The 16,038-nt window shown below is 47.1% G+C and overlaps 1 protein-coding gene across 1 annotated transcript in view; it reads right to left on the bottom strand.

Annotated features, from left to right (window-relative positions):
- The window catches only part of LOC106590590 (catenin delta-2), a 597,564-nt gene that overhangs the window by 543,366 nt on the left and 38,160 nt on the right, over positions 1–16,038 (bottom strand). The window lies entirely within an intron of this gene.

The following is a 16,038-nucleotide window of genomic DNA, read 5'->3' on the forward strand; positions in this document are numbered from 1 at the left end:
CTTACCCAGAAAGACTCACAGCGCTTAGAGACTTACCCAGAAAGACTCGCAGCTCTTAGAGACTTACCCAGAAAGACTCGCAGCTCTAAGAGACCTACCCAGAAAGACTCACAGCTCTTAGAGACTTACCCAGAAAGACTCACAGCTCTTAGAGACTTACCCAGAAAGACTCACAGCCCTTAGAGACTTACCCAGAAAGACTCACAGCTCTTAGAGACTTACCCAGAAAGACTCACAGCTCTAAGAGACTTACCCAGAAAGACTCACAGCTCTTAGAGACCTACCCAGAAAGACTCACAGCTCTTAGAGACCTACCCAGAAAGACTCACAGCTGAAATTGCTGCCAAAGGTGATTCTAACATGTATTGACTAAGGGAGCGGAATAATAGCGTCTTATCCCTCACAAGGCTGCCCGCCCAGACGGAATCCCAAACCGCGTCCTCAGAGCATGTGCAGACCAGCTGACTGGAGTGTTTACGGACATATTCAATCACTCCATATCCCAGTCTGTTGTCCCCACTTTCTTCAACATGCACACCATTGTTCCGGTACCCAAGAAAGCAAAGGTACCTGAACTAAATGACTATCGCCCCATAGCACTCACTTTTGTCATCATGAAGTGCTTTGAGAGGCTAGTTAAGGATCGTATCACCTCCATCTTACATGACACCCTAGACCTACTACAATTTGAATAAATCCCCCCAACAGATCCACGGACGACGCACTTGCCATTGCACTGCACACTGCCCTATCCCATCTGGACAAGAGGAATACCTATGTCAAAATGCTGTTCATCGACTACAGCTCAGCCTTCAACACCATAATACCCTCCAAGCTCATCACTAAGCTCAGGGCCCTGGGTCTGAGTCCCACCCTGTGCAACTGGGTCCTGGACTTCCTGAGGGGCCGCCCCACCAGGTGGTGAAGGTAGGAAACAACACCTCCACTACACTGATCCTCAACACAGGGGCCCCACAGGGGTGCATGCTCAGCCTCCTGCTGTACTCCCTGTTCACCCAAGACTGCGTGGCCACGTGTCTCCAACTCAATCAAGTTTGCTGACAACACAACGTTGATGGGCCAACAACGGTGGAGTATAACCTCTCCCTCAATGTAAACAAAACGAGCTGATCGTGGACTCCAGGAGACAGCAGAGAGAGCACAACCCTATCCACATCAATGGGGAAAAGTTTCAAGTTCCTCTGCGTACACATCACCTGACAATCTGAAATGGTCCCAGACAGTGTGGTAAAGAAGGCACAACAGAGCCTCCTCAACCTCAGGATGCTGAAGAAATTCTTCTTGGCCCCTACGACCCTCAGGAACGTCTACAGATGCACCATAGAGAGCATCCAGTTGGGCTGTATCACCGCCTGGTATGGCAACTACACCGCCCGCAACCGCAGGGCTCTCCAGCGGGTGGTGCGGTCAATCCAACACATCACTGGGGAAACACTGCCTGCCTTCCAGGACATCTATAACACCCGATGTCACAGGAAGGTCCAAGAAGATCATCAAGGACCTCAACTACCCACGGCCTGTTCACCACGCTACCATCTAGAAGGCGGAGACAGTACAGGTGCATCAAAGCTTCAGGTATATCTCTCCCCTTAATGACTCCTCTCATAGGATGTTCAGGTATATCTCTCCCCTTAATGACTCCTCTCATAGGATGTTCAGGTATATCTCTCCCCTTAATGACTCCTGTCATAGGATGTTCAGGTATATCTCTCCCTTTAATGACTCCTCTCATAGGATGTTCAGGTATATCTCTCCCCTTAATGACTCCTCTCATAGGATGTTCAGGTATATCTCTCCCCTTAATGACTCCTCTCATAGGATGTTCAGGTATATCTCTCCCTTTAATGACTCCTCTCATAGGATGTTCAGGTATATCTCTCCCTTTAATGACTTCTCTCATAGGATGTTCAGGTATATCTCTCCCCTTAATGACTCCTCTCATAGGATGTTCAGGTACAGTGGGGCAAAAAAGTATTTAGTTAGCCACAAATTGTGCAAGTTCTCCAACTTAAAAAGATGAGAATTATGGTGGAAAATAAGTATTTGGTCACCTACAAACAAGCAAGATTTCTGGCTCTCACAGACCTGTAACTTCTTCTTTAAGAGGCTCCTCTGTCCTCCACGTGTTACCTGTATTAATGGCACCTGTTTGAACTTGTTATCAATATAAAAGACACCTGTCCACAACCTCAAACAGTCACACTCCAAACTCCACTATGGCCAAGACCAAAGAGCTGTCAAAGGACACAAGAAAGAATATTGTAGACCTGCACCAGGCTGGGAAGACTGAATCTGCAATAGGTAAGCAGCTTGGTTTGAAGAACTCAACTGTGGGAGCAATTATTAGGAAATGGAAGACATACAAGACCACTGATAATCTCCCTCGATCTGGGGCTCCACGCAAGATCTCACCCCGTGGGGTCAAAATGATCACAAGAACGGTGAGCAAAAATCCCAGAACCACACGGGGGGACCTAGTGAATGACCTGCAGAGCTGGGACCAAAGTAACAAAGCCTACCATCAGTAACACACTACGCCGCCAGGGAATCAAATCCTGCAGTGCCAGACGTGTCCCCCTGCTTAAGCCAGTACATGTCCAGGCCCGTCTGAAGTTTGCTAGAGAGCATTTGGATGATCCAGAAGAGGATTGGGAGAATGTCATATGGTCAGATGAAACCAAAATATAACTGTTTGGTAAAAACTCAACTCGTCGTGTTTGGAGGACAAAGAATGCTGAGTTGCATCCAAAGAACACCATACCTACTGTGAAGCATGGGGGTGGAAACATCATGCTTTGGGGCTATTTTTCTGCAAAGGGGCCAGGACGACTGAACCGTGTAAAGGAAAGAATGAATGGGGCCATGTATCGTGAGATTTTGAGTGAAAACTTCCTTCCATCAGCAAGGTCATTGAAGATGAAACGTGGCTGGGTCTTTCAGCATGACAATGATCCCAAACACACCGCCCGGGCAACGAAGGAGTGGCTTCGTAAGAAGCATTTCAAGGTCCTGGAGTGGCCTAGCCAGTCTCCAGATCTCAACCCCATAGAAAATCTTTGGAGGGAGTTGAAAGTCCGTGTTGCCCAGCGACAGCCCCAAAACATCACTGCTCTAGAGGAGATCTGCATGGAGGAATGGGCCAAAATACCAGCAACAGTGTGTGAAAACCTTGTGAAGACTTACAGAAAACGTTTGACCTGTGTCATTGCCAACAAAGGGTATATAACAAAGTATTGAGATAAACTTTTGTTATTGACCAAATACTTATTTTCCACCATAATTTGCAAATAAATTAATAAAAAATCCTACAATGTGATTTTCTGGATTTTTTTTCTCATTTTGTCTGTCATAGTTGAAGTGTACCTATGATGAAAATTACAGGCCTCTCTCATCTTTTTAAGTGGGAAAATTTGCACAATTTGTGGCTGACTAAATACTTTTTTGCCCCACTGTATATCTCTCCCCTTAATGACTCCTGTCATAGGATGTTCAGGTATATCTCTCCCCTTAATGACTCCTCTCATAGGATGAGAGGTAACAGGTTTGTGTGACACATTGATGCACCATTAACATGTCTTAAATTACACTGTCGCAGAGAGAGAGAGCAGAGAAAGAGCAGAGAGAGAGTAGAGAGAGAGATTAGCAGTATTCTTGCTTCCTCTCGTTGCTATATTTCATAAAGCACCAAAAAAACTATTAACAAGTACCTGTCAAACGAGCATCAGGTGTGTGCGTGTGATTGCATGCGTTTGTGTGTGTGTCTGTGTGTGACAGAAAACCTGCCACGACAGTGTGCAGCTTTTTAATGAATAATCTACTTGTGGCAGATGTGTCTCACACAGCTTTATACCGTCTATAAACTCCACTCTCATGTCTGGCATGAAAACTGCTTTCAACTGGAAACCTGACAGAAACAGCCTAAAATAACCCTTCCGTATGTCATAATCATGTCACAGTATTCACACACACACTCACACTCACACTCACACTCACACTCACACTACACACACACACACACACACACACACACACACACACACACACACTCACACACACACACACACAATCACTCACACACACACAATCACTCACACACACTCACACACACACACCTGTAGACCTGTCTCTCCTGGTAATACCAGGGGTATTATATGCTCACTGACATCGAGCAACCTTGTCTGAGACCTGGCTGAGTCCCTAGGCTTTAGCTCAGTGGGCTAACATGGTTTTGGGGCATCCATCCACTCATCTTCTAGCGTCTGTCACAGGCTTCCCCCCGCCACCTTACGAACAGCGTGAGTGAAGCCTGGGCGCCTGATGCTATTAATCTTCAGGACTGGAGTTTGGCTGCTATCATGGTTATGAATCTAGCTAGTTGCTATCCATGGTGCTGAATCTAGCTAGTTGCTATCCATGGTTCTGAATCTAGCTAGTTGCTATCCATGGTTCTGAATCTAGCTAGTTGCTATCCATGGTGCTGAATCTAGCTAGTTGCTATCATGGTTATGAATCTAGCTAGTTGCTATCCATGGTTCTGAATCTAGCTAGTTGCTATCCATGGTTCTGAATCTAGCTAGTTGCTATCCATGGTTCTGAATCTAGTGAGTTGCTATCCCTGGTTCTGAATCTAGCTAGTTGCTATCCATGGTTCTGAATCTAGCTAGTTGCTATCCATGGTTCTGAATCTAGCTAGTTGCTATCCATGGTTCTGAATCTAGTGAGTTGCTATCCATGGTTCTGAATCTAGCTAGTTGCTATCCATGGTTCTGAATCTAGTGAGTTGCTAACCATGGTTCTGAATCTAGCTAGTTGCTATCCATGGTTCTGAATCTAGTGAGTTGCTATCCATGGTTCTGAATCTAGTGAGTTGCTAACCATGGTTCTGAATCTAGCTAGTTGCTATACCTGGTTCTGAATCTATAGTCTGGCTGACACCAGCTATTGAAGTCGCTGTGTGGTCGTGTGGGTTGTCAGCCAGGCTACTGAATCTACAGGTAACTGCCAAAATAAAGGAAACACTTGAGTAAATTAGGGATGCAGAGTATATTGAAAGCAGGTGCTTCCACACAGGTGTGGTTCCTGAGTTAATTAAGCAATTAACATCCCATCATGCTTAGGGTCATGCTTAGGGTCATCATGCTTAGGGTCATGGGTAACACTATGTCATAACAGCTGACATAACGTGTCATAACTTGTCATAATATGGTCATAACACGGTCATAACACTGTCATGACATGTATTTAGACCTGTTGTGACATATATTGCGTTATTTTATGGCTGGTTATGACACCTACATAAGAGTGTCAAAACCCACAAAAACTACCACAGAAGGCAAACCATTCCATTACACCACAGCCTACTTGTCAACAGTATGTTGATGTTTTATAACATTTCCTGAAATTGACTATATTAAATGATCATTGTAATTGTGATGTCAGACATGCACTTATCCCACTGCTCTGTTTCTGATGACTGGGATGAATGCAGGAGCAGATTTCAGGAGCAGGACAAGACACCCTCTTTGGGACTGATGACTGACATAAGGGCATGTACCTGATAGGCCTATCTGGCTTATATAATTATGATGGTCATAATGCTTCTTGACAGTGTCATAAAGTGTATTTTCTTAGTCCAAGTAAAGTTACACAGGATGGTCATAATGCTTTATGATCTTGTGGATGTCGCTTGACATGGATGTGATTTTGATGCGCAGGCAGTCCTCGATTGACTTATGTGAAAGCCGGTTCCTGTCCTGAGTCTATACTGCGTTCATAGAGGAAAATGAGGACTCGCAGGTGTAAGTCGTTCCAAACATTGTTAGCACATCAAGTTTCTTTATTGGCCGTATTCCTCTGAGCATGCCACCCAAAACTCACACAAGGACTCGGCACTCCTGATCGCATCCCTGAGATGGTTGGATGTCTGGAATTCAATCAGCTCAGTTTGAATTACGGCCTCGTCCAGCGAGGGTATAGTTTTCTTAGTAAGGGGGGAGAATTCTCCACCTGGGTAGACTGTGAGAGGATCACGTACAAACACAATGATATCCTTGGGCATTCTGTAGTCTTCAGATCTGGTGGAGAAGTTGTCCCTCAGCTGCTTGATGAAATCTCAGCCTGTCGTTTCTTCAGTGTGCTGAATTGCAGTAGCCTTCCAAATGACAAGTCTTAATCGAACAACTCAAGCCTTAAGTTTTCATGTCCACCATGTCCACGACTGTTTTCCATCTTTCTTGTAAGTGGAGAGTTAACCCGTTTATGTGACAGAATATGTCAGCCAAAAAGCCGTTTATGTAGCTTGCAGTTAACCCGTAATTGTTTCTGCGTCGCGCCTCTGTCTCCGGCAGGAAGGCCACTTTGAACGTTTCATGTTTAGATTCATAATGACGTCTGAGATTAAATTGTTTGCAAATAGCGACATTTTCATTTCAAATAAGACACACTTGCTTGGCATTGGGGAAATATGGTAAGACGAACGCATATCTCTCTATACATTCTTCCCTGAAACTTTGATTTTCATTATCCACCTTTCTTTTGATACTTTTTGAGAGGAACATTTTCTCTTGCAATCAAGCCAATTGTTCGGAACAAATGTTGACGTAAAAAAAAGTAGTGTAGGTTACTGTAGATCTGTTTTTCCCCACCATTCAACGAGAAATATACAAAAAAATAATAACTGAATAGAGACAAGGTGATTTTAAGAAAGCAATTAGATCAAAATGATTATGTTATCACAGAATTGATTATGTACTAATCAGATGTGTAAATATGTTGGTCAATTTGTAGTGTAGGCCAGATATGTTCTTCTATTAGCTCAGAGAAAAATTGGGCCCAAGGCCAAACCCAGTTGACGAACCCTGATCTACGCCAAGGTGCATTGAGGCTGTTCTGGTTCGTGGTGGCCTAACACCCTATTAAGACACTTTATATTGGTGTTTCCTTCATTTTGGCAGTTACCTGTAGCTAGTTATTGTCCATGTAATCTATTCCACCAGCCGGCACTCTCTAAATCGAACCGTCTGGTTTCAGAGCACCTCGGAACGGGATTAGACCGGAAGTCTATGGCAGGAGCGGACGAATCAACCACTGGTTTAAATTGGCTGATCTCTCAGCTCCTCGCTTTCTTGCGTAACCCTTAGAACCTGCCCTCCTCATTGTGGACTTTAAAGAGCGAGTAGCGCAAGTGACTTTAACAAGGAAGTGGGTTCTGTAAATCTGATCATATGCATTTTATGAATAGTTTTCACATGCTATATAAACTTTATATGCTGGAACTCAGAATCAAATTGGGCTTCCCAAAAATAATATGGTCAATGTAATTTCACATTTATTTTCATAGCCGAGTCCCGTTTTGTACAGCTGTAGCAGGCTCGCTCCCTCTCCCACATCGAGCCTGGGGACGAGGTTACTATCCAGGGGACTGAATCTCTAGCTAGTCGCTATCCATGGGACTGACCCTTTCTCTCTCTCGCCATTAGTCACCAACGACATGCGAAGCAACACCCGTTAAAAATGTATATAACAGAGTTTCTGTATCCTTTAAATCTGACGTAGACAGACAGATCACATGTTCTGCACGTCTACTCCCGTTTTAACCACCCGCGAATAGGATCATTTTTCATCAGGCCGCGCTCTAAAGCAGACAGCGGACCATGTCTGATAATCACCCGCCCGTGGCTACCTCCGGTTGGATACGCCCACGCTGACAAACCGGCAAACAGCGGTTTTGACAGTTCGCCAGGAAGCGTGACAAGAGTCAAATAACGGCGCCATTAACAGACAAGAGAGGGGTGAACGAACATGACCCGATATATCGGACCTCTCTTATTGATAGCTAATCCGTTTAGAAAGGAGAGTGGGGAAGATCAGTAGGAGAGGTAGAAACAGAGCTCTGGACAGGACTAATAACCTTCACCAAACTAGTCTGACAGGATCAAACAGTGGGACATACCTTTCTATAATCTACAGAAACCCAGGATTAGGTAGGTGTGTGTGTGTGTGTGTGTGTGTGTGTGTGTGTGTGTGTGTGTGTGTGTGTGTGTGTGTGTGTGTGTGTGTGTGTGTGTGTGTGTGTGTGTGTGTGTGTGATCCAGACACTGGCGTGATGGAAGCTGACAGGTCATCTGATACTCAGAGTGACAACGGTCAGAAGAGACGACAGAGAATAGGAAAGAGAGTAAGCAAGATAAAATGGGGGAAAGAGAAACGGGGGAAAGAGAAATGGGGAAAGAGAAACGGGGGGAAAGAGAAAAGGGGGGAAAGAGAAACGGGGGAAAGAGAAACGGGGGAAAGAGAAACGGGGGAAAGAGAAACGGGGGAAAGAGAAATTGAGTGAAAGAGAGAGTTAATGAGGGATGGAACAAGGAAGAGAGGGGGGGGGTAGCGGCAGATAGAGATAAAGGAGGATAAAGAGGGAGAGTTGAGAGACTTCCTGCTGTACATCAGTTGTTCTGCTGTTAATCATGTGGGCCGCTGAGACCTGATTATCCCAAACACACGCAGAACACATCCATATTAAACAGAGTACCGCGGCACAGCACCACAACACAGCACCACAGCTCACAACACAGCACCACAACACCACAACACAGCACCACAACACAGCACCACAACACAGCACCACAGCTCACAACACAGCACCACAACACAGCACCACTGCACCACAACACAGCACCACAACACAGCACCACAACACAGCACCACAGCACCACAACAAAGCACCACAGCACCGCCACAACACAGCACCACAGCACCACAACACAGCACCACAACACAGCACCACTGCACCACAACACAGCACCATAACACAGCACCACAACACAGCACCACAACACAGCACCACAACACAGCACCACAACACAGCACCACAGCACCACAACAAAGCACCACAGCACCGCCACAACACAGCACCACAGCACCACAACACAGCACCACAACACAGCACCACTGCACCACAACACAGCACCATAACACAGCACCACAACACAGCACCACAACACAGCACCACAGCATAGCACCGCAGCACAGCACCGCCACAACACAGCACAGCACCGCCACAACACAGCACCGCCACAATACAGCACCACAGCACAGCACCGCCACAGCACAGCACCGCCACAACACAGCACCACCACAACACAGCACCGCCACAACACAGCACCACAGCACAGCACCACAGCACTGCACCACCACAACACAGCACCGCAACAACACAGCACCGCCACAACACAGCACCACAGCACAGCACCACAACACAGCACCACAGCACAGCACAGCACCACAGCACAGCACCACAACACAGCACCACAACACAGCACCACAGCATAGCACCGCAGCACAGCACCGCCACAACACAGCACCGCCACAACACAGCAGAGCACCGCCACAACACAGCACCGCAACACAGCACCACAGCACAGCACAGCACCACAGCACAGCACCACAACACAGCACCACAACACAGCACCACAGCAAAGCACCGCAGCACCACCACAACACAGCACCGCCACAACACAGCAGAGCACCGCCACAACACAGCACTGCCACAATACAGCACCACAGCACAGCACCGCCACAGCACAGCACCGCCACAACACAGCACCGCCACAACACAGCACCGCCACAACACAGCACCACAGCACAGCACCACAACACAGCACCACAGCACAGCACCACAGCACAGCACAGCACCACAACACAGCACCACAACACAGCACCACAACACAGCACCACAGCACAGGACCACAACACAGCACCACAGCACAGCACCACAACAAAGCACCACAGCACCGCCACAACACAGCACCACAGCACAGCACAGCACAGCACCACAACACAGCACCATAACACAGCACCACAACACAGCACCACAACACAGCACCACAACACAGCACCACAGCATAGCACCGCAGCACAGCACCGCCACAACACAGCACAGCACCACCACAACACAGCAGAGCACCGCCACAACACAGCACCGCCACAATACAGCACCACAGCACAGCACGGCCACAGCACAGCACCGCCACAACACAGCACCGCCACAACACAGCACCACCACAACACAGCACCACAACACAGCACCACAGCACAGGACCACAACACAGCACCACAGCACAGCACCACAACAAAGCACCACAGCACCGCCACAACACAGCACCACAGCACAGCACAGCACCACAACACAGCACCATAACACAGCACCACAACACAGCACCACAACACAGCACCACAACACAGCACCACAGCATAGCACCGCAGCACAGCACCGCCACAACACAGCACAGCACCGCCACAACACAGCAGAGCACCGCCACAACACAGCACCGCCACAATACAGCACCACAGCACAGCACGGCCACAGCACAGCACCGCCACAACACAGCACCGCCACAACACAGCACCACAGCACAGCACCACAGCACAGCACCACCACAACACAGCACTGCAACAACACAGCACCGCCACAACACAGCACCACAGCACAGCACCACCACAACACAGCACCACAGCACAGCACCACAGCACAGCACCACAACACAGCACCACAACACAGCACCACAGCATAGCACCGCAGCACAGCACCACCACAGCACAGCACCGCCACAACACAGCACAGCACCGCCACAACACAGCAGAGCACCACCACAACACAGCACCGCCACAATACAGCACCGCCACAGCACAGCACCGCCACAGCACAGCACCGCCACAACACAGCACCGCCACAACACAGCACCACAGCACAGCACCACAGCACCGCCACAACACAGCACCGCAACAACACAGCACCGCCACAACACAGCACCACAGCACAGCACCACAGCACAGCACCACAGCACAGCACCACAACACAGCACCACAACACAGCACCACAACACAGCACCACAGCATAGCACCGCAGCACAGCACCGCCACAACACAGCACCGCCACAACACAGCAGAGCACCGCCACAACACAGCACCGCAACACAGCACCACAGCACAGCACAGCACCACAGCACAGCACCACAGCACAGCACCACAACACAGCACCACAACACAGCACCACAACACAGCACCACAGCACAGCACCACAACACAGCACCACAGCACAGCACCACAACACAGCACCACAACACAGCCCCACAACACAGCACTACAGCACCACGTGTGTACGTGTGTGTGTGTGTGTGTGTGTGTGTGTGTTTGTGTGTGTGTACGTGTGTGTGTGTGTGTGTGTGTATGTGTGTGTGTGTGTGTACGTGTGTGTGTGTGTGTGTGTGTGTGTGTGTGTGTGTGTATGTGTGTGTGTACGTGTGTGTGTGTGTACGTGTGTGTGTGTGTGTGTGTGTGTGTGTGTGTGTGTGTGTGTGTGTGTGTGTGTGTGTGTGTGTGTGTGTGTGTGTGTGTGTGTGTGTGTGTGTGCTGGCTGGCTGTGAAAGACCCACGGTCGGCATATGAACGGATTATATGTTGTCACAGCATCAAGAGAAGCCCACACACATGATTCCAAGGCGCTACCTCCAGCCTGGAGAAGACATGCTAGAGATGCTAGAGCCTAGAGAAGACATGCTAGAGATGCTAGAGCCTAGAGAAGACATGCTAGAGATGCTAGAGCCTAGAGAAGACATGCTAGAGATGTTAGAGCCTAGAGAAGACATGCTAGAGATGTTAGAGCCTAGAGAAGACATGCTAGAGATGCTAGAGCCTAGAGAAGACATGCTAGTGATGCTAGAGCCTAGAGAAGACATGCTAGTGATGCTAGAGCCTAGAGAAGACATGCTAGAGATGCTAGAGCCTAGAGAAGACATGCTAGAGATGCTAGAGCCTAGAGAAGACATGCTAGAGATGCTAGAGCCTAGAGAAGACATGCTAGAGATGTTAGAGCCTAGAGAAGACATGCTAGAGATGCTAGAGCCTAGAGAAGACATGCTAGTGATGCTAGAGCCTAGAGAAGACATGCTAGTGATGCTAGAGCCTAGAGAAGACATGCTAGTGATGCTAGAGCCTAGAGAAGACATGCTAGAGATGCTAGAGCCTAGAGAAGACATGCTAGAGATGCTAGAGCCTAGAGAAGACATGCTAGAGATGCTAGAGCCTAGAGAAGACATGCTAGAGATGTTAGAGCCTAGAGAAGACATGCTAGAGATGCTAGAGCCTAGAGAAGACATGCTAGAGATGCTAGAGCCTAGAGAAGACATGCTAGAGATGCTAGAGCCTAGAGAAGACATGCTAGAGATGCTAGAGCCTAGAGAAGACATGCTAGAGATGCTAGAGCCTAGAGAAGACATGCTAGAGATGCTAGAGCCTAGAGAAGACATGCTAGAGATGCTAGAGCCTAGAGAAGACATGCTAGAGATGCTAGAGCCTAGAGAAGACATGCTAGAGATGCTAGAGCCTAGAGAAGACATGCTAGTGATGCTAGAGCCTAGAGAAGACATGCTAGAGCCTAGAGAAGACATGCTAGAGATGCTAGAGCCTAGAGAAGACATGCTAGAGATGCTAGAGCCCAGAGAAGACATGCTAGAGATGCTAGAGCCTAGAGAAGACATGCTAGTGATGCTAGAGCCTAGAGAAGACATGCTAGAGATGCTAGAGCCTAGAGAAGACATGCTAACACAAGATAGAACAGGGGATCATCTGCTGTAGTTTCTAGAGCTATTTTGCATGACATACACACACAGTGGCAGTGTTTCCGTCCGGCTTGGTTTAATCTCTCTGTGATGCTGTTTGTCCGCTCTGAAGGGAATCCCACTGGCACCATTTCATCACTGTAATTCTCTCTCTTTGTATCGTCAGATGACTAACCTGGACATAAAAAAATACTTTCAAAAAATGTATCATCTTTTTGTTCTGAGTCACTCTGAAGATGAATGTGGTCTGACTTTTTCAACAAGACTGAGCTGCTTCTAGGGCTGGTGCGTGCGCAAATCTGTGTGTGTGTGTGTGTGTGTGTGTGTGTGTGTACGTGTGTGTGTGTGTGTGTGTGTGTGTGTGTGTGTGTGTGTGTGTGTGTGTGTGTGTGTGTGTGTTTCTGGTCCTCTGTGGCTATCAAGCATCTCTACATTCAATTCCTCATCACCCACAGAACACATTCCACTAGACAAAAGCGGGGAGGGAGAAAACCTGCACACACGTACGCACACACACACACACACACACACACACACACACACACACACACACACACACACACACACACACACACACACACACACACACACACACACACACACACTCTCTCTCTCTCTCTCTCTCTCTCGTTCTCCACTGTCTTGCTGTAACAGCAGAGATATGTTTAGTAGTAATTGCGCTGTAATGGCTAAATCACCCTGGTAACAATGAAGCTTTATTTTCCTTTCAGAAGCAGACTGAAGCCTGTTTCTATCAGAGTAGAAAGTGGTTTATTCTCCCAATCCCAAACCATAATCCAGCCTTTTAAATAACATGTACAAACGCTTACAGAAATCTAAGATAACGCATCCAATTAACTCAATGACTGGTGCATTAGTATCAGATTATAAATGCTAATCACTATACAATGACGTTTTCAGAAAGAAGCTGCATCAAATGTACTCTCTAGGGTTGACTTCTGTCACAGCTACGCAAACAACCATGACTCCTTAAAAAGCATCTAGACTGAATCACCCCTCTTTCCACTCCTCTCTTTTCACTCTGTCACCCTTTTCACTCTGTCACCCTTTCCACTCTGTCACCCTTTCCACTCTGTCACCCTTTCCACTCTGTCACCCTTTTCACTCTGTCACCCTTTCCACTCTGTCACCCTTTCCTTGGAGCCTGATCAGTCGTCATCCCGTGACTATGGATCAGAAGCCTGTGTGTTCCATCACAATGGTGGACACAGGTTTTAATGTTTTTTTTTATTTTTATTTATTTTTATTTCACCTTTATTTAACCAGGTAGGCTAGTTGAGAACAAGTTCTCGTTTATAACTGCGACCTGGCCAAGATAAAGCAAAGCAGTTCGACAACATACAACAACACAGAGTTACACATGGAATAAACAAACATACAGTCAATAATACAGTAGAAAAAGTCTATATACAGTGTGTGCAAATGAGGTAGGATAAGGGAGGTAAGGCAATAAATAGGCCATGGTGGCGAAGTAATTACAATATAGCAATTAAACAGTAGAGATACTGGGGTGCAAAGGAGCAAGATAAATAAATAAATACAGTATGAGGATGAGATAGTTGGATGGGCTATTTACAGATGAGCTATGTACAGGTGCAGTGATCTGTGAGCTACTCTAACAGCTGGTGCTTAAAGCTAGTGAGGGAGATATGAGTCTCCAGCTTCAGAGATTTTTGCAATTTGTTCCCGTCACTGGCAGCAGAGAACTGTTTTAACTCTATCCCAAACCTTAACCATTCAGAATGAGTGCCTAAATTTAACCTGTAACTGCTAAATCTGACGTTTGGAGAATTGGAATGATACAGAGCAGTAGGAGAAACCCAGGGTGGAGAAACGTGGATAAATGTCGAATTCTGCAATGAGACTTTGAGAACTTGTTGCTCGCTCACCCTGCTGGGGCCTTGGTGAGTACTTAACCTCCTGCCCTGTCTCTGCGCCTCACCACTGTGTGTGTGTGTGTGTGTGTGTGTGTGTGTGTGTGTGTGTGTGTGTGTGTGTGTGTGTGTGTGTGTGTGTGTGTGTGTGTGTGTGTGTGTGTGTGTGTGTGTGTGTGTGTGTGTGTGTTGATTTGTGGACATTGCAAAAAAAAACATGCCTTTAATTGTTGCCCCACAAGGCACTCTAGGAAAGATAATCTCACAAAGAGTTAGCAAAGGATTACTCCAAATATAAGGTTGATATGCTTTGTGTATGCCCGTCCCATCGACTGGCAAAAACCAATACAGGCCGACTTTAATCACACATTCACAGTGTTATCTGGTGGACAGCCTCTCACACATTCACAGTGTTCTGTGGTAGACAGCCTCTCACATATTCACAGTGTTATCTGGTAGACAGCCTCTCACACATTCACAGTGTTCTGTGGTAGACAGCCTCTCACATATTCACAGTGTTATCTGGTAGACAGCCTCTTACACATTCACAGTGTTATCTGGTAGACAGCCTCTCACATATTCATAGTGTTATCTGGTAGACAGCCTCTCACACATTCACAGTGTTATCTGGTGGACAGCCTCTCACACATTCACTGTGTTATCTGGTAGACAGACTCTCGCACATTCACAGTGTTATCTGGTAGACAGCCTCTCACATATTCACAGTGTTCTGTGGTAGACAGACTCTCACATATTCACAGTGTTCTGTGGTAGACAGCCTCTTACACATTCACTGTGTTATCTGGTAGACAGCCTCTCACATATTCACAGTGTTCTGTGGTAGACAGCCTCTCACACATTCACAGTGTTCTGTGGTAGACAGCCTCTCACATATTCACAGTGTTATCTGGTAGACAGCCTCTTACACATTCACAGTGTTATCTGGTAGACAGCCTCTTACACATTCACAGTGTTCTGTGGTAGACAGCCTCTCACATATTCACAGTGTTATCTGGTAGACAGCCTCTTACACATTCACAGTGTTCTGTGGTAGACAGCCTCTCACATATTCACAGTGTTATCTGGTAGACAGCCCCTTACACATTCACAGTGTTCTGTGGTAGACAGCCTCTCACATATTCACAGTGTTATCTGGTAGACAGCCTCTTACACATTCACAGTGTTATCTGGTAGACAGCCTCTCACATATTCATAGTGTTATCTGGTAGACAGCCTCTCACACATTCACAGTGTTATCTGGTGGACAGCCTCTCACACATTCACTGTGTTATCTGGTAGACAGACTCTCGCACATTCACAGTGTTATCTGGTAGACAGCCTCTCACATATTCACAGTGTTCTGTGGTAGACAGACTCTCACATATTCAGAGTGTTATCTGGTAGACAGACACTCACACATTCACAGTGTTCTGTGGTAGACAGCCTCTTACACATTCACTGTGTTATCTGGTAGACAGCCTCTCACATATTCACAGTGTTCTGTGGTA

This window comes from Salmo salar, chromosome 29, assembly GCF_965601325.2.
Source record: "Salmo salar chromosome 29, fSalSal1, whole genome shotgun sequence".
Lineage (NCBI taxonomy): Eukaryota > Metazoa > Chordata > Actinopteri > Salmoniformes > Salmonidae > Salmo > Salmo salar.